The sequence below is a fragment of the Macaca fascicularis genome, chromosome 5 (genome assembly GCF_037993035.2).
Source record: "Macaca fascicularis isolate 582-1 chromosome 5, T2T-MFA8v1.1".
Classification (NCBI taxonomy): Eukaryota; Metazoa; Chordata; class Mammalia; order Primates; family Cercopithecidae; genus Macaca; species Macaca fascicularis.
In genome coordinates this window covers 156,144,054-156,167,034 of record NC_088379.1, presented here as the reverse complement: position 1 = coordinate 156,167,034, position 22,981 = coordinate 156,144,054, and the positions used below count along the sequence as shown (strand labels likewise).

Sequence of the window (22,981 nt, the reverse complement as noted above, 5' to 3'; positions counted from 1 at the left end):
CAGTGGTCCAGGGGTAGCTATGTTAGAGTCAAAGTATATTTTGGAAGTAAAACTGACAAGAATGGTACGTGCATTGGATGTGCAAGGTGAGAAAAAGAGAGATACAATATTTGTCTTGAGTAACTGGTTATATTGTTGAATGAAATGAGGAAGAGAGAGAGAAAAAGACTGGGGGACAGTGATGGTGGTAAAATTACCTTTTCTGACCATGTGACCTTTGAGATGCCAAATGGAAGTGCATCAGGACTGGTGTTTGGGGCTAGAGATACAAGTATGAGTGTTATCAGCAAATATATGACATTTAAACCAAGGGAAATGGATGAGGGTAGATAATGAGAAATTACTTAATGGGTACAATGTACATTATTTGGGTGATGGATACCCTAAGAGCTCTGATGTCACCGCTATGCAGTCTAGGCATATAACAGAAATTACAGTTGTACTCCATAAATGCATACAAATAAAATAAAAATATTTTAAACTAAGAGGCACACTTTCTTTCAAAAAGAAAAAAAAAGATGGATGAGTTAACTTAGGGATAGTGAAGAGGGCTCAGGATTGTGCATCTGAAGAGTGGTATGAGGTGCAGGCATGCTGTAAGGGAAGGAGCCCTTCCTGGGGGATGTCTCCTGGGTAGAGGCTTCAATTTGAGGAATGGGGTAGGAGAATGTAACTATTTTTAGGTAGTCAATCAAGATGATGTTACATTTGAAGAAGCCTAAAGTCTGAGAGTAGTTGTACTGAACTGAGAGCTGGAGTAGGAAATATTTGAACCCACTAATAACGCACAACAAGTGTATTGGGCAGTGCACGATAAGCCCCGCCCAGCCTCAGCTCAGGCGCTTCAGTCACCCAGGTGCCTTCATAGGTCTCCCCACAGCAGGGCCAGCACTCACCAGAAGCAGATCGCCACTGTCAGCACCCACTCCTCTGAGATGAGGGTGGCTGAGCAGACATGAATCAAGCCCTGGCAGATGCTGACCTGCCAGGGCCACTGTCCCACACTAGCCTCCCAGCCTGAGTCAATGCCAGATGAGACTGGGCCAAGAAAACTTGGAGGGATGCAGCCTGGAATCCTGCCCCTCTGCCCTCCCTCACCCCTCCATGGTCATTTCCCAAACTCAGGTCCTCTTTCCTCTGTACACAGATTCCCTTCCCTCAGTCCATCCAGGCATGCTGCCCCTGCCTGAGGTGTCTTACTTGACTTCAAGAGATTCTCTGTTTCATCCTTATCTGTCAGTTTTGGAAGTAGAACTGACAAGAATGGTATATACATTGGATGTGGAAGGTGAGCGGAAGTGAGATACAATATTTGTCTTGAGTAACTGGTTATATCGTTGAATGAAATGGGGAAGACCTTGTCTCACTCTGTTACCTGGGCTAGAAGTACAGTGGGATGATCATAGCATACTGCAGCCTAGACCTCCTAGTGGGAGAATGGGGAATGTGGGAGGCACTCTTGATGAATTCTTGTTGCTACAGAGGGCGCTCACCCATGCCCTGTGCAGCCTTTCCTGGTCTGAAGCCCCTGTCCCTACCTAGAGCTTAACTCGCTCTGGGAGCTCACCCGAAATCCCCAGCAGAAGGAATAGCGTGAATGCACAGCCAGCAGCGCCATGTCTCTGTTCTCAGGGCCAGCACTCCCTGCCCCCTGGACTCAGGATCCCAGGGAGAGGCCAGTGGAGAGCACCCAGAGAAGGGGGGGCAGGACCATCTCCTCTTAGATGGATTCCTCTGCTTCACCCCCTCCTCTCCTGTGGTCTTCACCCCCTGCCAGATCCTGAAGGGACCAGACTTCAGAAGTGCAGCTGCAGGACCCAAGGGAGGAACGGGGGGGGGGGGGGGGGGGGTCTGCGGCGCCCCCTGCTGTCCTGGAAGAGCAGGGTGTCTGGGATTCAGCCTGAGGGTGGGTGATGGGAGGTAAGAAGGGAAGGTTGGAGGTGGGCATTGGAAGGAGCAGGGCTCGCTCAGTGCTTAGTGACCCGGGTGTTGAACAAATCTAAGTTAACACACTTCCCTCTGCCTAACCTGCAACATCTCAGGGACCTGCCCTGGTGCGCCCATTTAATTCCACCTTGACCAAAGGTGAACCAATGGAGGGCAGATCCCTGAGTTGGGATCTCAAACGGCTGTGCCGACTGGCCACCCCAGGTCCTTGGCCTCTAGAATGGTTCTGACAGGACTGACAGGAGAAAATAAAGGGAAAATGAACCAGTCAGTTCTCTGACCAGTGTTTTCTGTTTTCTCTCTTTCCCTTTGTGCCTCAATCGTTACCTGCTCTTAACCTTCTTTAGGTAGCAAATATGTCTTAGGTCTTTGTTGTGTTAAAGGATATTGTGTTAAAATGTGGAACGGGATCTATAGGGAACTGCCTGTCTTCCAGGAGTTTACATCTAGTGGGAGAGAGGTGGAATAAGGAAATAACTCAGGAGGTTTTTACTTATAATTTATATCCTGTTCATTTGAAAAGGGGGACAAGGGGCTATGGAAACTAAACAAGGGACTGTGACATGGGACTATGACAGAGCATTTGTATATGTGGTACAGACTGTTCAGCCTCATTCCTGGCTCTCCCCAAGGACTGGCTTTGTTGTTGTTGTTGCTTTTGTTTTTTTTTTTTTGTTGTTTTTTGTTTGTTTTTGAGACAGAGTCTCACTCTGTTACATAGGCTAGAAGTACAGTGGGATGATCATAGCATACTGCAGCCTAGACCTCCCAGCCTCAAGTGATCCTCCCTCCCCAGTCTATGGAGGAGCTGGGACTACAGGCGTGCGCCACCATACCTGGCTTATTTTTTGTAGAGATAGGGTGTTAATATGTTGCCCAGGCTGTTCTCAAACTCCAGGACTCAAGCAATCCTCCCTCCCCAACCTCCCAAAGCATTAGGATTACAGCCATGAGCCACCGCACCCAGCCACGGTTACTATTCTTAATAGCATGATGATGATGATGATGATTAATAACATAATGATGAAGAAGAAGAAATAGTTGTTGAGACAGTTTAATATTCCAAGCCCAGTGCCTGGCACAGGACGGCATCATGTGTATAGTAAAAATGAGCAGAGTTAGAAAGGCCATAGAAAAAATGGGGAAGATTATACTTCCAAAAATCAAGGCTGGGATTATTATAATTATTACAATTAAAAGTTAACTGCTGGGCACAGTGGCTCACGCCTGTAATCCCAGAACTTTGGGAGGCCAAGGCAGGTGGATCACCTGAGGTCAGGAGTTTGAGACCAGCCTGGCCAACATAGTGAAACCCCGCCTCTACTAAAAATACAAAAATTAGCCAGGCATGGTGACCCGGTCCTGTAGTCCCAGCTACTTGGGAGGCTGAGGCAGGAGAATTGCTTGAATTCAGGAGGTGGAGGTTGCAGTGAGCCAAGATCATGCCATTGCAGTCCAGCCTGGATGACAGAGCAAGACTTCATCTCAAAAAAAAAAAAAAAGAAAGAAAAGAAATTAACTAGATTAACTAGGCCAGCCTGACTCTGTGACTCATGCCTGTAATCTCAACACTTTGGGAGGCTGAGGCAGGCGGATCATTTGAAGCCATGAATTCGAGACCAGCCTCGCCAAAATGGCAAAACCCTGTCTCTACTAAGAAAACAAAAATTAGCCGGGGATGGTGGCACATGCCTGTAACCCCAGCTACTTGGGGGCCGAGGCAGGAGAATCGCTTGAACCCAGGAGGTAGAGGTTGCAGTGAGCTGAGATCAGCACCACGACACTCCAGCCTGGGCAATAGAGCAAGACTGTATCAAAATAATAATAATAATAATAATTAACTTAACTTGAAGCTTTCTAGAGGCCAAGTTAAAAAAAAAAAGTGTGCCATACACCTTATGTCATCGGATAATAAGAACAATACTCTTTAGTCAGGGGAAGAATTTTTCATCTTTGTAAAAAGCACATTGGTTAACATAATATACAGTTCTATAGGGGACTGAGAAACATTCCTCATTTTTTATATTGTCTCTCAGTGAATGCGAACACTATCATTTTGAATCATGATTAAGGCATTTCTGTGAAGAGTTAAACTAATTTAATTGAAGTATTTATATTTCTTGTTATGTAACTTGAAACAAAAGTGGAACCTAATAGAAGATGCTTCTTTCCTCTTTCAAATACAACTACCTCCAGCTGTGCTTTGGCAAGGCCCATGTTCTCTCAATGGCCTTTGGCCTTTCTCGACATTTTACATAAACTTTGGAATCTGACTTGTATTTCTGCACCTGTGGGAAGGATAGTTCCAGAGCCAAATAAAAGTATCAAAGATCTCAAGATGACAAGTCTCATATCCCCCTGTTTAGAAGAGAATGGATAAGGCCTCAGGGCAGAAAACAAAAATAATGTTAGCCATAATGCCCAGAAGTTTATGATATTAAAGCATACAATTTATATAGAGACAATTACAAACTCTAGAGAGGGAAAGACAGTTTGAAATCTTTATTATAATTCAAGGTATCCTTTTGGTTTACAAAGTGACTGAATCTTCTAAGCATAAACTATTGTCTAAAAAAATGTTAATTCTAAATAGTTTAACATATGTGATCAGTTACAGAAGCCTGATGGTGTTTTACATTTGCCTGACATTTTCTTTTTTTTTTTTTTTTTTTTGAGATGGAGTCTCGCTCTGTCGCCCAGGCTGGAGTGCAGTGGCCGGATCTCAGCTCACTGCAAGCTCCGCCTCCCGGGTTTACGCCATTCTCCTGCCTCAGCCTCCCGAGTAGCTGGGACTACAGGCTCCCGCCACCTCGCCCGGCTAGTTTTTGTATTTTTTAGTAGAGACGGGGTTTCACCGTGTTCGCCAGGATGGTCTCGATCTCCTGACCTCGTGATCCACCCGTCTCGGCCTCCCAAAGTGCTGGGATTACAGGCTTGAGCCACCGCGCCCGGCCTGCCTGACATTTTCATTCACACAGAGGGTAAAGCATGTTTTCATTCCCTTTATAGATGAGGAAACTGAGGCCCTTGGAGGTTAAATGGCTTAACTAATTATACTGTGCAGTAACAAAGATGGGCGTTACTTCTGTTTTCTTGTCTGTAATCATATTCAAACCCAGATCTTCTGAGTCATCATCTGGTTATCTTGCTACAGCAGCCTCCGAAGTCCAGGAAACCTCATTCGTTCATCCAGCAATCATTTATTCAATACCCATGCCAGGGACTGTTTTCTAGAATAGAGGTGTGACAACATAGAAAAAACCCCCGTCCTCGTAGAGGTTGTATTGTAGTTGTAAGTCAGATCATGACAAGTGCTTTGGTTTTTGTTTGTTTTTGAGATGGAGTCTCGCTCTGTCACCCAGGCCAGAGTGCAGTGGCGCGATATCAGCTCCCTGTAAGCTCCGCCTCCCGGATTCATGCCATTCTCCTGCCTCAGCCTCCCGAGTAGCTGGGACTATAGGTGCCCGCCACCACGCCCGGTTAATTTATTTGTATTTTTAGTAGAGATGGGGTTTCACCGTTTTAGCCAGGGTGGTCTTGGTCTCCTGACCTCATGATCCGCCCACCTCAGCCTCCCAAAGTGCTGAGATCACAGGCGTGAGCCACTGCGCCCAGTCAACAAGTGCTTTGTTTAATAACAGGCTTAGTTACATAGGGATGCTGGAGTAGGGCATAACTTTTAAATAGGGTGGTCAGACAAGGCATCACTGAGGTGATTTCTGAGCAGAGACATGAGAGGTCAGAGAGGAAATGAGCCAGGTGGATAACTGAGGGGAGAGGGGTTGAAGCATGGAGAAGAGCAGTACAAAGTCCCTGAGGCACGGGTGTGCTTGGGACGTTTAGGAAACATTTTGACCAGAGCAAAGGAGTGAGTGAGGGGCTCCAGTGGTGAGAAATAGGTCAGCCAGGGAATGGAGACCAAATGATGTAGGCTTTTGCAGACTATTGTGAGGACTTTGGTTTTTATTCTTAGTAGTATGGGAAGATAGTTGATCTGACTTAAATTTTAAATGAATCAAACTGGCAAGTAGATTGATAATGGTCAGGGATAAAAGCAGGGAAACCAGGCAGAAAACTATTGCAGTAATCTGGGCAGGAGGTAGTGGTGGATTTGGAGACCAGAGATATAGAGAAGTGGTAAGAAGTGGCAGATTCCAGTTGCATTGTGAAGGTGGAACACACAGGACTTGCTGATAGATTGGATGTGATTGTGAGAAGAAGACAGGAGTCAAGGATGACTCCAAGGTTTTTGGCCTGAGCCATTGGAAGAGTGGCAGTACTGTTTACTGAAATGGAGCACACTGTAGGAGGAGAAGGTTTCCGGAGGGTAAAGTGTTCATTGGTAGCATAAGTTTAAGATACTTGATCGATATCCAGCTGGAGATGTCCAGTAGGCAGTTGAATATATAAATCTGGAATTTGGAGACTTGGCCCAAACTAGGGCTAGATAAGAGTGTCATCAGCATGTCATAGTATTTAAAGCCATGAGATGAGATAAGGTCCCCTAGGGAGTGAGTATAAATAAAGCGCACTGTGAATGCTAAGGATTGAGCCCACCTAAGTTTCATGAGATGAGTAAGAACCAATAAGAGACTGAGAGGATAGCAGTGAGGTAGGCTGAGAACTGAGAGTAGCATCCTGGAAGCCGAATAGAGAGAGTGTTTCGAGGAGGAAAGTGATAGGCTGCCAAATGCTGCAAATGGCTGAGAACTGACCATTGGATTTAGCATCATGGAACAGGCACAAGAGAGAATAAAAGGGGAGAGCTTTGAGATAGAAAAAGTAGTTTTGCTATAAAGGGAACAGAGAAACAGCTGGCAGAAGAGGCTGGGTGGCACAGTCTTTGTTCTTTTTGTTTTGTTTTAAGATGAGAGAAATTACATTTGTGTGCAAATTGAATGATCCAGCAAAGAGGAGGAAATTGATGACACAGGAAAGAAAGCAAATAGTGCTGCAGAGGTGTCCTTGAGCAGGGGACAGATCCCAACTCGCCAACTGGAAGGTGAGAATGCTTAGATTGGAACACAGGTGGATTTTCCTAAACAGGAGCAAAGGCAATGGGCACAGATGTGACTTGGCAGCAGGTGTGGTGGTGGAATTCCTCTGCTTATTGTTTCCTCAGTGAAGCATAGAAATTATCCATTGAGAACGAGGATGGGTATGGAGGTATTGAGGACTTATGGAGAAGTGTGCTAGTCATGTAGCAGTGTGGGAGATGAATGAACTAAGAAAATAATAGCGTGACTGCTGGGCAGCTGAAAGGATCCACTTGAATTTCAAGTGAAATTGGCATAGTTGTGTGTTCACCAGTGCTGCTCAGCAACATGGGTAGAGACATGGAGAGAGCAGAGGGTTGTCTGCAAGCAGGGTGAGGTTTTCAGAGGTAGGTATGATGAAGGGGGGACAGGAGAGTGATTACAATGAGAAATCGTGAACTTAAGCTGGAAAGGAGGAAAGTAAGGAATGAAGGGGGTGTAGAGAGTAAAGCGAGATAAAGTTAGTAGATGATAAATCCTGATGGAGTAGAAAAGTATTGGAACTGGACTTCTTGCTGTAAGGAGTTCAAGAAAGAACAAATGGACCAGGTGCAATGGCTCACACCTGTAATCCCAGCACTTTGGGAGGGCAAGGCTGGTAGATTGCTTGAGATCAGGAGTTCGAGACCAGTGTGACCAACATGGTGAACCCCCTGCCTCTACTAAAAATACAAAAATTAGCTGGGCATGGTGGTATGCACCTGTAATCCCAGCTATTCGGGAGGCTGAGGCAGGAGAATCGCTGTAACCCTGGAAGAAGAGGTTGCAGTAAGCCAAGATCACACCATTGTACTCCAGCCTGGATGACAGAGTAAGACTCCTTCTCAGAGAGAGAGAGAGAGAGAGAGAGAGGAGAGAGGAGGGGAGGGGAGGGGAGGGGAGCGGAGGGGAGGGGAGGAGAGGAGAGAAGAGAAAAGAGAAGAGAAAAGAAGAGAAAGGAGAGGAAGGAGAGGAAAGGAAAGGAAGGGTTGGCAAGGTGGGATGCTTAAAATTGAGATTCTGGAAAGGGTGCAGCTATTGGTGATAACAAGGTCAGGAAGACAATGGAAGTAGTGCCTAAGGTCTGGTGAAAGATCATTTAATCCTAAAGGCAGGTTATGATGAAAAGGCAGTGAATGGAGGAGGGATAGGCGAGGGCTTCTCAGGAGTGTTCTGGGGTCTGTGCCCTCCCTCCCGCCAGAGCCCCTGAAACTTGAGACTGGAATGGATCCATCGGCGAACAGTCTTTGTTGACTGATCCTCAACCAACAATGTATCCAGCTAAACTGTGCTCCTTTTTGGGCCACAGGTTTCCATTTGATTCACGAAACCGTGCTGGGAGACCTTGTGTTAGGAATTGTGTACTGACAACCAAAGCAGAATGCTCTTTCTCTCCAGCAGACTGATGGAAAGAAATCTGAGAATTAATAACTGTTATTAAAATATTAATAGATCTGACTCCCTCTTCTTCTGGTGCCTACTGGGCATAATATTTGGTTGGGTTTTTTCTTTACAATTACTAAAAAAATTTCAACAGCAGAGAAATGTATAAGGTAAAATATACTTACTTACCATCTCCACTTCTAGCACTCATGGGTTGTTTGTGAGTATCATTCCAGATCGATCTCTCTCTCTCTCTCTCTCTCACTTTCTTTTTCTTCTCTTGCTGCCTAGATCCATATATATTTGTGTGGGGTCCATATACACATGTCTGTGTATACACACACATATATATAAGTAAAATATGTATTTTCATCACAGGAAAACATGTGAATATTCTATATATCATTCTACATGCAACTTAACTTTTTTCAAAGTCCTTCCATGCTAGTATGTACCGACCTGATTACTGTTCTTTAAAATAGTTGCATAACATTCCACATACGGAAGTAACCTAACATTAAAATCATGCCTGTGTTGATGGACACTTATTTTTCTTTATTTTTTGCTATTATAAATTATGCTGCAGTATATATATATTCTTTACCCCTCTTTTTGAGTACTTGTGCAATTGCTTTGACAAGAATTGCTTTGACGTGGAAGTATTAAAGAAAAGATAATGTGCATTTAAAAATCTGACCTCTATTGCCACATTATCCTCCAAACAGCTGGCATCTGTTCACATTGATGGAGAACATCCCTTTTCCCATGTGCTCATTCACACTGATTATCTCTTCCCCCAACCCCTACATTTTGGCCAATTTGATGGGACCATCAGGAGAAAATATTTTCACCAGAGCATACGGCACCAATTTGGGAAGAATAACTGAAATTCAGGAATTAGAAAATAGGAATATATTTTATTCTTTTTTATATAGAGGATTGAATATTAATATTTCTCCAAAATTTAATTTAAGACTTGACTTGAGTAGATCTGGCCTTAACTAATTTCTTAAAGAGGAAAGTGATCAGGGGAAGAGATGGAGAGTAATGAAAGTCATCAAAGCATTAAAAAAGGTCAGATCTGATTTCTGTTCCTTTGTTCCTGAAAATTTTGTTTCTAAATCTTTTTTTTTTTTTTTTTTTTTGCAGGAAGTTTACAAAAATTGCAAATTTTGTCCTAAACCCTTATGAGGTATTGATTTCAGATTTCATATGAGTTTAATTCTAAGTTTATAGTGATTAAGTTGGAAAGAAGTTTTATGTCAATATTCAGATTTTTGGGATCCTTAAACTTTAACCTATTTTGGAAAGAAGGACCTGTAATAGTATATGTTTAATATATAATAGTACAGATTTAGAGTTAATAGCATTTTTCATTTGCTCGTGCTTATTCTATACAGAATCTTTTATTTATGATCTCCATCCAATTAAAATTCACATTTCTTATTGGTCACTTGATAACTTTCTAATACTTCTTTCACAGAAACATTTGAAAACAAGTCTTAAGTATGAAATTAGAAGAGCCAATTATAATTCTTTTATTTAACTAAGAAAATATTTTTAAATATTGTGACTTTTATAGATGTAATCAATATATACCTAACATGAAGTGTATGGACAGACTCTGAATACCTGTGAGAGTATATGTGTGTTTTGAATACCTTTATTGTGAATTTATACTTGTCAGCACAATAATTACATACCCTTGAGTGTTTGATAGTTGGGCATTCATGTAAGTACACATCTGTTTAAATCTCAAAACAATCTTGCAATATGCACTTAAATGTTTTTGAGGCTCACTTTATGTCTTTGAGTAGAAGATGATAGAAAAGTAACAGATGGCCAACAAGGATATTGAGTTGACAAGAGAAGAACTTAACTTAGTTACTTTAGTTCCTGAATTTAAAAAAATTTAATCAGTGTAAATTCACTTTAAAGAAATCTTGGGAGTATGTTTCCATTGAAGTGTGCTGTTTGCATTTTGTTTTGTTTTGTTCTGTTTTTACAAGGGTATGCCAGGCAGGGAGGAGGGAAAGAAAGAGGCAAGAGGAAGAATAGGGACACCTATCTAGTGGTTGGTGGACCTGAAATTTGAACCCATGTCAATGGCTTCAAAGTCCATGTTCCTTCCACCTCTCCAAGAGTTTGCTTTCTGTTGACCTTTATCAGTGGAAGAATTTCTCAATGCTGAGAGCAATTTTTTCCAATACTTTTAGATCTAAAAATGCTACTGATTGGATTATTCATGTTTGAACATGTAAAAATATTTTCTTGTTAAATTAAGTTTAATCTTATACTTAAAGTTCCCTGTTTTATGGAGAGAACTTTGAAGCAAGAATCAGAAATCAAATGACCCTAATGCTTCCTAATTAGAGAAATCTCTGTTCAGTGCAAACTAAAAATATATTGGCTGGTGTTCTAATCAGCTGTGCTTAATTCTAAGCCCTAAATTCTGAACACTATGGGTAAAACACTTTGTTCATTTCAGAAATAGCTAGACTTTTCCTAAACTCTCATTAGGAAAAATAGAAGAAATTAAGAAAATAAAGCCGGGCACGGTGGCTTACACTTGTAATCCCAGCTTCTCAGGAGGTTGAGGCAGGAGGGTTGCTTGGGGCCAGGAATTCAAGACTAATCTGGGCAACATAGCAAGACCCCATCTCTAAAAACAACAAAAAAGAAAAAGTAAAACATTTAAAAAATATCTTATACTTTGAAAATATGGTCAACATGAAGTAAAGAAAAATGGCAATTTCATCTGTAGGCAGGGTGGTTGTTGTGATCATATTTTGGTATTTGCTTCCTGTTACTTGCTGCCAATGGAGCTGTAAGGAATATGTGTTTATGGAAGTCTCAGCACTGATCATAGGAAAATGAAAACAGTCATATACTGTTTGTTTTTTCCCTAAGTACCAGGTAGCTTTAATGAGCTATAAGAAAATTGTACTATTTGCGCAGAGTACCACATTCAATTCTTAAAGTTAAATATTTTTTATGTAGTATAGTCACATTATATACAATACATCCAAGATTTGCCTCCACTATCTTATTTAATCCACATAAAATAAACACGTCTGTTTATATACATTAAAGTTATAGAGCTGAACTATTAAAATGGAGGAGCTGGTGATGGCAGCGGGGAATTGACTGCAATTAGGTACAAGCGATCTTTCTAGGGTAATGGGAATGTTCTAAAATGATCTCATGATGATTGCACAACTCTGTAAATTTACTAAAAATTATCCAATTGTATACTTCAAGCAGGTAAATTTTATGGAATATAAACTATATCTCAATAAATCTGTTTAATTTTTTAAATAAATAGAAAATATGACTGTATCTGACTCCAGAACTCTTAGAAAATCTGAAAGAACAGTTATTGTTGATGTAACAAAGAAGTTGTCATAGAGCTACCCTCTTTTCCCTGTCCTTCAGAGTTTGCAAAGAAATTCTACCAAACTTTTACAAAATAGATTATTCTAATGCTATTTTAAACTGTCCTAGAACATAGAAAATGAAGGAAGGCCTCCTGTTCGTTCCTTTTTATGAAGGCGAAATAACATTGATATTGAAACATGGAAAATACGTTTCTCCTAAAAGAAGACCAGAGACCAATTTTGTGTGTGAATATTGAAACAAAAATCTGTGAGAGAAAAATTATAAACATTTTATCATTTTATAGAATTCAGGATCACATTTGAAAAATAATACACAAAAGAAAAGTAAGAAAAGTAATACATAAAGCAGCAATATGGTGTAATGCTAAAGAGTTTCAGCTCTGGAGCTGGACTGCTGGTTTGGAATCCCAGCACCATCACTTCCTAGCTCCATGACCTTGGGCAAGTTTAAACATGGATCAGTCCTACATAAATCTTGTGCTGTTCAGTATTAACTGAAGGTCCTATAGGGGCCGAAAAGGAATTATTTGTATCAGCAATGTCATTACTTCTTTACTTATGATAAGCAGAATAAATAAAACAATGAACCCATCCATTATAGGGCATAAGATATTCAGTGTTCATTTTTCCCTTCTTTCTTTTCTCATCAATAAAATGGGAACTCTAAGTAAGAGAATGTACTTCATAGGGCTCTTGAGAAGGCCAAGTGAGTAAAGCAGTTAGGTAAGTGCCTGACACTTAATGTCAAATATGATAATAACTGTATAGTATATTTAGGTTTACCTTTTCAGATTCAAATTTTATGTGGTGTTAGGGTATTTGCCTTTTGTAACTTTAGCTATTTAATCTGATGGAGAATTTTTCCTGAAAACGTAAATTGAAAAATAACGTACCAAAACAAATGCCACTGGGGAAAACTTTATATTTCAGCCTTACTTTTTTTTTTTGTATGTCTTCAATGGGGTTATAAAGTCATATGTCTTTCCAATCTTACTTATTTTTCCCACTCCAGTTAACTTCATCCCAATCTTTAAACTCTTTGGGAAGTGAGAATGGGTCAAGTCCCAGTGAAAGATTCATAAACCCGGGCCGGGTGCGGTGGCTCATGCCTGTAAATCTTAGCAGTTTGGGAGGCCGAGGCAGGCGGTCACTTGAGTTCAGGAGTTCGAGACAGCCTGGCCAACATGGTGAAACCTTGTCTCTACTGAAAATACAAAATTAGCTGGGCATGTTGGCGCACGCCTGTAATCCCAGCTACTCGGGAGGCTGGGGCAGGAGAATCACTTGAACCTGGGAGGCGGAGGTTGCAGTGAGCCAGGATCGTGCTACTGCACTCCAGCCTGGTGACAGAGTGAGACTCCATCTCAAAAAGAAGAAAGAAAAAAAAAAAAAACTTGTAAGACCACACTGGACCAATGCAAAGCCATCCAATAAATTTGAGTTTAGATGACTTTTCAGCTACAGTAAACCAGGAATGTTTATGGTCTTTTACAGGGAACAGGTGTAAGGAATATCGAGAAGCTCTGGGCACAGTTGCTATTAAAGTCTGGAAAGTAGAAAGAACCCATCTCTATCCGGGCTTCACGCTGCTAAGGGAGGAGTACCTTTTCCTTAATCAAGCATTGATGTGTAAATCTTGCCAAACAGTGTCTCCTCACTTTTTCCCCTAAAAAAAAAAAAAAAAATTAACAGGGAACTGAATCAGGGAACTGAGTAGTTAGTTATACTACTTAATTAAGACTTGAACAAAATATTAATATATTAGTGATTTTTAAAGGCTTTAACTAAGAAAGGTCAGTAGTGATAAAACTCCTAAGCAACTTAATTATTATTATTATTGCTATTATTATTATTATTGAGACCAAGTTTTGCTCTGTTGCCCAGGCTGGAGTGTAGTGGTGTGATCTCAGCTCACTGCAGCCTCCACCTCCCAGGTTCAAATGATTCTCCTGTCTCAGTCTCCCGAATAGCTGGGACTACAGGTGTGTGCCACCACGCCCGGCTAATTTTTTTTGTATTAGTAGAGACGAGATTTCACTGTGTTAGCAGGATGGTCTCTTATCTCCTGACCTCGCGATCCGCCCACCTCGGCCTCCCAAACTGCTGGGATTATAGGCCTGAGCCACTGCACTCAATTATTTTTATATATATTTGAATTCTCTACAATGGAGAAATATTTTTACCTGTCATTTTTGCTATGGCTATGTTTTAGAGACAGCTACACCCAGTGACACTTGGTTAACATTTCAATTCAATATTGGAAACATGTTTTATGTACAGATGAACTGTTTTAAATAGTTGGCACGATTAAAGGACTACCACACTTCCGAGGTACATTGGCACCTCAGGCAGTCTCAGAATGTACATTTCACTTGACTGTTCTGTGTGGTCTCTCACTATAACATGGTTTGGTCGGGCCCCATAAAAATAGACCTGGATTTACATTTAAATCTCAGTTTGAATAATCTTTATTGTTTGTTTTTATTTACAAGATAATTCTGAGAAAAAGTCATTCTTTTGTGATCCTCAGATGTAAGAAGAAACAACTTAGAAGCAAGTATTAGAATCTTCCTTTGCTGACTTTGTTGCAGATTCTCTTTTCCTTGGGTTAAATTGAACGTTAAGCTTTCCTTCTATGCCCTATCAACGTTGGAACAATTTCTCTAAAATCTAAAGGCTTGTTCTCCAGACTCATGTACTAAGATATCTTTGAACCAAAACAAAACAAAACAAAACAAAAAACCCTTAAGAAGGGTTGGGTTTTTTTGGTGTATTTTTGATGTTGTTGTTGTTGTTATTGTTGTTTGAGATGTAGGAAGATTCTGTGGTATTACAGTAAGATGTCTGTGTCTTGTTTACTATAGACCCTTAAGGGTCAAATAAACTTTTATTCCCTAGTTATTAAATTCAGAGGCTAAGAGCCAGCTGTTTTATCAAGTCACAGAAATAACTCAGCCTCCCTTCCAATCAACACCTGATAATGCTTTGAACAAATGTACGTAAGGCTTTGGAAATTCCACAGTGAGTCTTCAAGATCCACGGAATTTTTTACTCTTTGAAGAAGGTATGATATTTGGAGATGTCCTCCTTGTTCAGTTCTTGGTATAGCAAGAGTTTGAAAATCTCTGTTTATGTTTTGTCTCCTGTTTAGCTGCAATTCTCACACTGCAGTATTCAGTCTTCTCTGAGCTTATATCAAAGAATAGCAGTTTTCCTCAATACTCAAGAAAAATAAGTAGTTTTTTTGGAATGTCCAGCTTTTATCCCAACAATTGTAATGCTTTGACTTAGGAAATAGCCCTGGAGACGTATGATACAGATCTAGTATCTCATGGTCTGTTTCAGTTTTCAAAATAATAACACTAATAATTAGTCATTTGTGTTATGAAGGACCTTCATACCCATTATCTTGCTTAATCTCTGGTCCATATGGGACTTAATTTCTGCCACTTGGCAACATAATATAAATACTTAAAACAGTTAAGAGTTTCCATATTGTCAGTGGCATCCTGACATGTAAGAGACAGGGATCACTTACATTCACTCTCATTTTGTTTTGAGGGCCCATGTCAACAACTTATACAATTTCACTCCCACGTCTTAACGGTATTTACAGAGGGAAATAGAAAGCAAGTGACATTTCTTTTTCTACTTTATCATATAAAAGCTTAAATTTTCATTTGTTGTTTATTATACTTTTTATTGCTCATAACAGAGTACTCTCAACTTAGATATTAAATTATTTTTCTTACAAATATTTGGACACAGATTACTTAGGAAGTATACAGATTCTTTATCCGCTCCAAGCTGATTAGCATCATAAAGATTGAGGACAGATAGCCAGGGATAGGTCTTTCTTTCTTATTGTGCTATTTGTTTCTAGGGAAATGGAAGACAAGTTTGGGAATGTTCTCTTCCCTGTAAATCTTTTTGCAATTTTTCTAATAGAATTACCTGATAGAATTATCAGTGCACCTGTCACCTGGAGTTGTTATTGGGAAATTTCTTCTGCATATTCTCTTTTCCCTCTTGATTCATACAGCTTGGTTGTACTATCAATGCCGAATCTGTGTTCAGCTTCCTATGTATATCTGGGAGATTTTCTTACAGGTTTTTATTGAAAGATCATTTATCTTTTTTATTTCCCATGTATCATATTTAGAGGCTTAGAATCTTATATCCCTCATTAAATATAACCCCCTTTATTATCAAAGCTCTCATAACCAGACGCTTTATGTCTTAGAATATTATCATTAATTTCTTAATCAACTGTCACCCAAGGGTATAAAGAATTATATAAAATCATATAAAAGCTATGCTTCTAAATATACTTTCTCCTTTTCATTCCATTTCAGTTTTTCCTTTTTATAAGCAAAACTCCTACTTATTAATAAAAATGTGATGTTTTTACTTTCTTTCACTATCTGTTTTTAAAGATATGTCAGGAATGTGCTGCCTGAAAAGGCATTTGGATCATGGGATTGCAGTCAGGCTGAGTGGGGTTCCAGTCCCAGATCTGCCCTTTGCTGGTTTTGTGACTCTGGGCATGTTATTTATCCCCTATTTTGTGACTCTGGGCATGTTATTTAGAATGTGGAAACTTCAGTTTCCACATTCTAAAATAGGACTAATTGTAGGACAGTGAGGATTAGAGTTGATGCACATGGCCCACAGAATGGAAGTCAATAAACACAGGCCTAATTATTAGCATTACTTTTCAGGTTGGCATAGATCTTGTTGGCCAAGCCAATGTATGAAATTTGTAAGTCATTTTCATAAAGAACCAGAAATCCACTTCTAGAATGTTGTTAATTGAAAATACAAACTTTTTTTTTGTTTTGAGACAGGGTCTCACTCTGTTGCCCAGGCTGGAGTGCAGTGGTACGCTCCACTGGAGACTTGACCTTCCAAGCTCAAGCAGTTCTCCTGGCTCAGCCTCTTGAGTTGCTGAGACTGCAGGCATGCACCACCATGCCTGCCAAATTTTTTATTTTTTGTAGAGACAGGTTCTCACTTGTTGTCCAGGCTGGTCTCAAACTCCTGGGCTCAAGCAGTCCTCACACCACAGCCTCCCAAAATGCTAGGATTACAGGCATGAGCCACCAACACTGGCCGAAATGTGAACTTTAAATTTTTAATATCATACCAAATTGTATCCATTGAAAATATATTTAAGAGTTCTAATTCATATAGTTGTATACTTCTATAAGTATTAAAATGAACAGTTCAACCATTCACTCATTTAATCAGGCTTATTCTTTTTTTGGTAACAGCTTTATTAGATATAATTCATATACCATAGAATTCATCCATTTAAAGTGTACAATTTAGCTGGGCGCAGTGGCTTACACCTGTAATCCTAACACTTTGGGAGGACAAGCTGGGCAGATCACTTGAGCCCAGGAGTTCAAGACCAGCCTGGGCAACATAGTCCCTGTCTTAAATAAATTAAATAAATAAATAAATAAATAAATAAATAAATAGTGGTTTTTAGTGTATTCACAGAGTTGTGCAGTCATCACCATAATCAATTTTAGAACATTTTCATAATCCATGAAGAAACCTGAATGTTTGAGCCTTCACTCCTTATGCCCTTCAACTCTAGACAACCACTAATTTATAATACTTTCTGTCTTTATAAATAGACCTATTTATTCTACACATTTCATATAAATGGAATTATATAACATGTGGTCTCTTGTGACTAGCTTGCTTACTTATTTATTTATTTACTTATTTATTTATAGAGATAGGGTCTCGCTTTGTAACCCAGGCTGGAGTGCAGTGGCACAATCATAGCTCACTGCGGCCCTGAATTCCTGGGCTCAAGGAATCCTCGCGCCTCAGCCTCCCGAGTAGCTGGGACTACAGGCATGTGCCACCACAGCTGGCTAGTTTTTTAATTTTTCTTTTTTGTAGAGATCGGGTCTCGCCACCTTACCCAGGCTGGTCTCAAACTCCTGGGCTAAGGCAATCCTCCCACCTCAGCCTCCCAAAGTGTTGGGATTACACCTGGCTGGTTTCTTTTACTTAATGTTTTCAAGGGTTATCCATGTGTGGCATGGACCAGTACTTTATTCCTTTTTCTTGCTAAATGACCTTCCATTGTATGGCTATACCACATTTTATCCATCACCAGTTGATGGATTTTGGAGTTGTTTCACTTTTTGGCTATTATAAATAATGCTATTATGAACATTTGTGTACAGGATTTTGTGTAGACATGTTTGTATTTCTCTTTGATATAAATCTGAGTAGAATTTATGAGTCATATAATAATTCCATGTTTAACCTTTTGACAATTGCTGGACTGTTTTCCAAAGCAACTGTACCATTTTACATTCCTACCAGGAGTGTATGAGGGTTCTGATTTATCTACATCTTTGCCAACACTTGTTATTAATATTATCTGCCTTTTTCATTATACCCATCCTAGTGGGTGTGAAGTGGCATCTTACTGTGTATTCTTAGTAACTTCTTAAAATTAAATATATACAAATTATATTGCTCATGCTTTGGTGACAACTGGTCAACGGTGAGAATGACTGAGAAATTAAGCCTCATCTGCAGAATCTTCTGCTTATGAAACACGTAGTGAAGAAAACCTCCCTTGACTTTGTTTTTTTTTTTTTTTTTAAGAGACATATTCTTCCTTTGTCACTCAGGCTGGAGTGCAGTAGTGCAATCATAGCTCACTGCAGCCTTGAATTCCTGGGCTTAAGGGATCCTCCTGCCTCAGCCTCCCAGGTAGCTGAGACTACAGGTTTATGCCACCATACCTGGCTAATATTTTAATTTTAATTTTTTGTAAAGACCAGATCTCGCCATCTTACCCAAGCTGGTCTCAAACTCCTGGATTCAAATGATCCTCCCACCTCAGCCTCCTGAGTAGCTGGGACGAGAGGCCCATACCATAATAAAAAAAATTTTTTTTATTATGGTAATAATAAAAAAAAAATTTTTTTTTTGTAGCAATAGGGTCTCCCTATGTTGCCCAAGCTAGTCTTAAACTCCTAGCCTCAAGCAATCCTCCTGCCTCAGCTTCCCAAAGCACTGGGATCACAGGTGTGAACCATGGCACCTGGCCCAAGAGTTTTTTTCATAACATAATTTTAGAGCATGTTCTAAAGATAAATCTCCTGGTCATTTATCCACTAAAGTCTCAGGGTAGCTTATTTCCTATTTATAACTTTTCAGCTGCCATACCTTTGAACATGTTACCCCCTCTATTAGCTCTATTATCTAATCTTATGCTGAATTAGCATTTCAGGAGAAGTGTAAAAGAATGAATGATATGGACCTCCTGAATCTATTTTTCTTGGCTCTTAATTTTTATGTCTTCTATCTCTGTGTTTTTGACTTGTGTTCTTTAAAAATCTGTCAACGTATTTTTTAGATTACATTTATCTATATCTAGTCCACAGAAGGGAATCCTTCGTGTAGCTTCCTATGCTTCCTTGTCATGATTGCATTGCTTCCCACCCCTCCCAAAATAGTACATTTTTCATTACATGAATATTATGTTTTTAGTAATTCTGCAATTCTGAAGTAGCACTTCAAAATGAGTTCTTTCCAAATAAAAAATTTTTGAAGCCTTGTGGTAAGCACAGTATTTCTTCTCTATGAATTAATAACATCCACCCCTAAAAGAAACAAAAACAAACAACACAGAGGCTTTTTAGCTCAGCTGATCTCCAGCTTGCAGAGGTGTGGAGAGGACTCATACCAGTATCTTCAACAGCAGACACTTATGTTGTACCTATTTTGTGTAAGGTGCTCTGCCATCCATTTCAAGGGATATAAAGGCTCTGACTTAAAGAACCTTATCTTAGTAGAAGCAATAAGCCATAAGGAGGATTATAATGTGAGTCAAAATGTGGTAAGTGCCCATAGGTGCTAAGCACTGAATATATAGATGCCAAGGTGGAGGGCATTATTTCTGCCTGTGGAAGATCAAATAAGGCTTCAAAGTAAAGGTGACAGATGTCTCCAGGTGTCTCTTCTCACTCAAGAATTCTGTGAATCTTTAGAACTGTGAAAAATCAGAATTGAACACTTACTTTAGAAGCATTCTACACAGTGAATAATAGAATGAAACAATTGGACATTCTCCTTGTTTGTATTTCTGTATCATTTTGAAAGTGTTGTATGGATGGAAGTTAATGAAGTGGAGAGGAATGACAGGAGTGGGCTTGAATTTGCAACAGATGTTGTATTGCACAGAGAATATATTCCCTATCCTCAGGTAGTTTGTCAAGGCCTGGCTGTGGCTTTACCTCTTCTTGATTAAAAGAAAAAGATTATTTTTTTTATCCCTCTAGATTAGAGACCAAGACTGCCCCACTGTGGATAAAAATCTTAGTTTGAAGACACAGGTCAGAAGAATCCTCATCCAAGTAGCAAAGGTTGCCAGAGCTGAGTGTTCTTATACCAGAGGGAGGTGCCTGGTCTTTGGAGCCCGTGAAGGAGTCTCTTGGTTACAGCAGTTTCTGATATTTGTTCATTTTGCAAGGTCAGCTACACGAAGGTATAACTTTATGTTATGAGCTCTGTGGCACAAACAAAACTAATGGAAGAAAAGATGGTAAAAAGTGGGACTTTTGCCCTTTAAAGAAAATAAAATCTTTATTTTTACCCTTAACAGCTGAAAACCAATGTACAGAGATGGTATTCATCCTTTGGCACCTGAAATAATACTTTTAATTTTTGTTTTCTGTATTATTGTCTAAGGATTCCATACTACTATGAAATATCAGAGATTCTGGTAATTTCATAAATAGATAAAAAATTTACATTTAATCTATCCAGTTCCTTGCTTTATGCCACTCATTCATCCTATTCGGAAAATTCATTTGGGGACTCTTCTCTTAAGTCTTAAAAAGTGACAGTGAGGACTAAAACCCACATGAGGAACTAGGAATGAGGGAAGACATTAGGGAGAATGGAAGGGATGGTGATCTCTGGTCGGCACAGTTTATCTGTCTGCCTTTTAGCTCTCTTTCTCCCTCTTCTGCTTACTTTTAGGGCTTATTTATTATTCTGCCGGAGGCTACAGTGGGAAAATGAGAATCCGATTTATTAATTTTCGTAATAGCCCCTGGTTCAGAAGGGCTGGGAAGGGAAAGAAGAGAAGGAAAAATAGGCTGAATCATTGAATAAGGGAAGGTTTAAAAATTACTTTTAGTACATTGCTGTCCTCCTGACCAGTAATAAGAAAGAAAAATCCTACAGATTAAGAAATCCCTATTAGACAAAGAAAAATTACCCTTTTAGGTAATTCTCCCCACAATATTATGAACTTGCTAAATATTCTGTATTCCTGATACTATCATCATAATAGCAGATGTTTATTGAGCACTTATTCATAGCAAATATACTACCCTTTATATAACTTTATTCATTTAATCCTCATTCAGTTTGATGAGATGGGTATTACTATTATTCCCCCTTTTACAGATGTGGACCCTGAAGCTTAGAGACGTCAGTTTGTTGCGGTCCTTCAGGTAATAAATAAGTAGTGAAGCAAGAACTCAAAACAAGGCCTGTCTGATGTAGAGTTCCTGCTTTTAACATCTATGTAGATTGTCATACTGAAATATTTATTGACTTTCCACTGCAGGCACACCCCAGTAGTAGATACCTGGAGATGGTAAGCAATTGGTGCTGACCTTCTTTGTGAAACCTGTAATTCTGAGATGTACAAATTAACCTAAGCAATGCAAAATCAAAGATATGTAAGTGATAGAATTAAAGAAAATGTATAATTAATATAATCTTAAAAGATCTTAAAAGGTTTGTGACCTGATTGCCTGATTGGATTGGAGGGGAGACTGATTTATCTTTGCTTCCCACTCCCTTTGGCACTTGGAGCCTGTACCTGACCCTATAGCAGTTGGAGTTCAATTCATTTGAGAAGTGGTAGCTGTGGGTCAGGCCTGGTGCTGGACATGGAGATGACTAAGACTCAGCTCTGTATAAGGGACTTTGGTTTCCTGGGAGAGCGGATGGTGATAATGAGATAATATTGTCTATGCTTAGGTACCAGATACTAAGTCTGATCCAAACTGATTTTGTAAGAAATTTTTTTTTTTTTTTTTTTTTTTTTTTTTTTGAGACAGTGTCTTGCTCTTTCACCCAGGCTGGAGTGCAATGGCTTGATCTCAGCTCACTGCAACCTCCGCCTCCCAGGTTCAAGCAATTCTCATGCCTCAGCCTCCCAGGTAGCTGGGATTACAGACATGCACCACCACATTCAGCTAATTTTTGTATTTTTAGTAGAGACGGGGTTTCACCATGTTGGCCAGGCTAGGTCTTGAACTCCCGGCCTCATGTGATTCACCTCCCAACCTCCCAAAGTGCTGGGATTACAGGTGCGAGCCACCACACCCAGCCTGTAAGAAATGTTTTATCCTCAGATTAGTTAGGGGAATGTGTTAAACAAAGTTAAATAAATTTTTTTAATTGCAGGATTTTGAGAGGTTATTGTAATGTGAGAAACACTGAAAGCAATCTGTTATTAGGTCACTTTTTCAGATTGCCTTTCTTATAGCATATCTTTTTCCAGGTTAAATTTATGATCCTTATTAAAAACCCACAGAAAACTAAATACCACATGTTCTCACTTAAAAGTGACAGCTAATCATTGAGTACACTTGGACACAAAGAAGGAACAATGGACACTAGGGCCTACTTGAGGGTGGAGGGTGGGAGGAAGGGGAGGATTGAAAAACGACCTGTTGGGTGCTGTGCTCATTACCTGGGTGACAAAATAATCTGTACACCAAATCCCTTTGACGCATGTAACCTGCGCATGTACCCCTGAACCTAAAATAAAAGTTGGCCAGGGGTGGTGACTCATGCCTGTAATCTCAGCAGTTTGGGAGGCTGAGGTAGGAGGATCACTTGAGCCCAGGAGTTCGAGACCAGCCTGGGCAACAAAGTAAGATTCCATGTCTACAGGAAAAAAAGTTTTTTTAATTACCCGGGTATGGTGGCACACACCTGTAGTCCCAGCTACTGGGGAGGCTGAGGTGGGATCTCCGGAGCCCAGGAGGTCGAGGCTGCAGTGAGCCAAGATTGCACCACTGCACTCCAGCCTGAGTGACAGAGTGAGCCCCTGTCTCAAAAAAAAAAAAAACTTGGAAAGAAAACAAAAACCAAAAAACAGAAAGAAAAACCCTTAGGAATGGCCCAATATTTTGAATTTGATAGAGAACTAAAAGGTCCTTTTATCCCTCC

The 22,981-nt window shown here is 40.0% G+C and overlaps 1 protein-coding gene across 15 annotated transcripts in view; it reads left to right on the top strand.

The window, feature by feature from the left end:
• SH3D19 (SH3 domain containing 19) overlaps window positions 1-22,981 on the top strand; it is a 196,319-nt gene that overhangs the window by 62,759 nt on the left and 110,579 nt on the right. For 2 of the 15 annotated variants that reach the window (XM_074040593.1, XM_074040586.1), the window contains exon 2: window positions 21,200-21,246. The exons of the other annotated variants lie outside the window; for them this stretch is intronic. The gene's annotated coding sequence lies outside the window, so the exon portion shown is untranslated. The remainder of the gene's footprint in view (window positions 1-21,199; window positions 21,247-22,981) is intronic. 15 annotated transcript variants of the gene reach the window in all.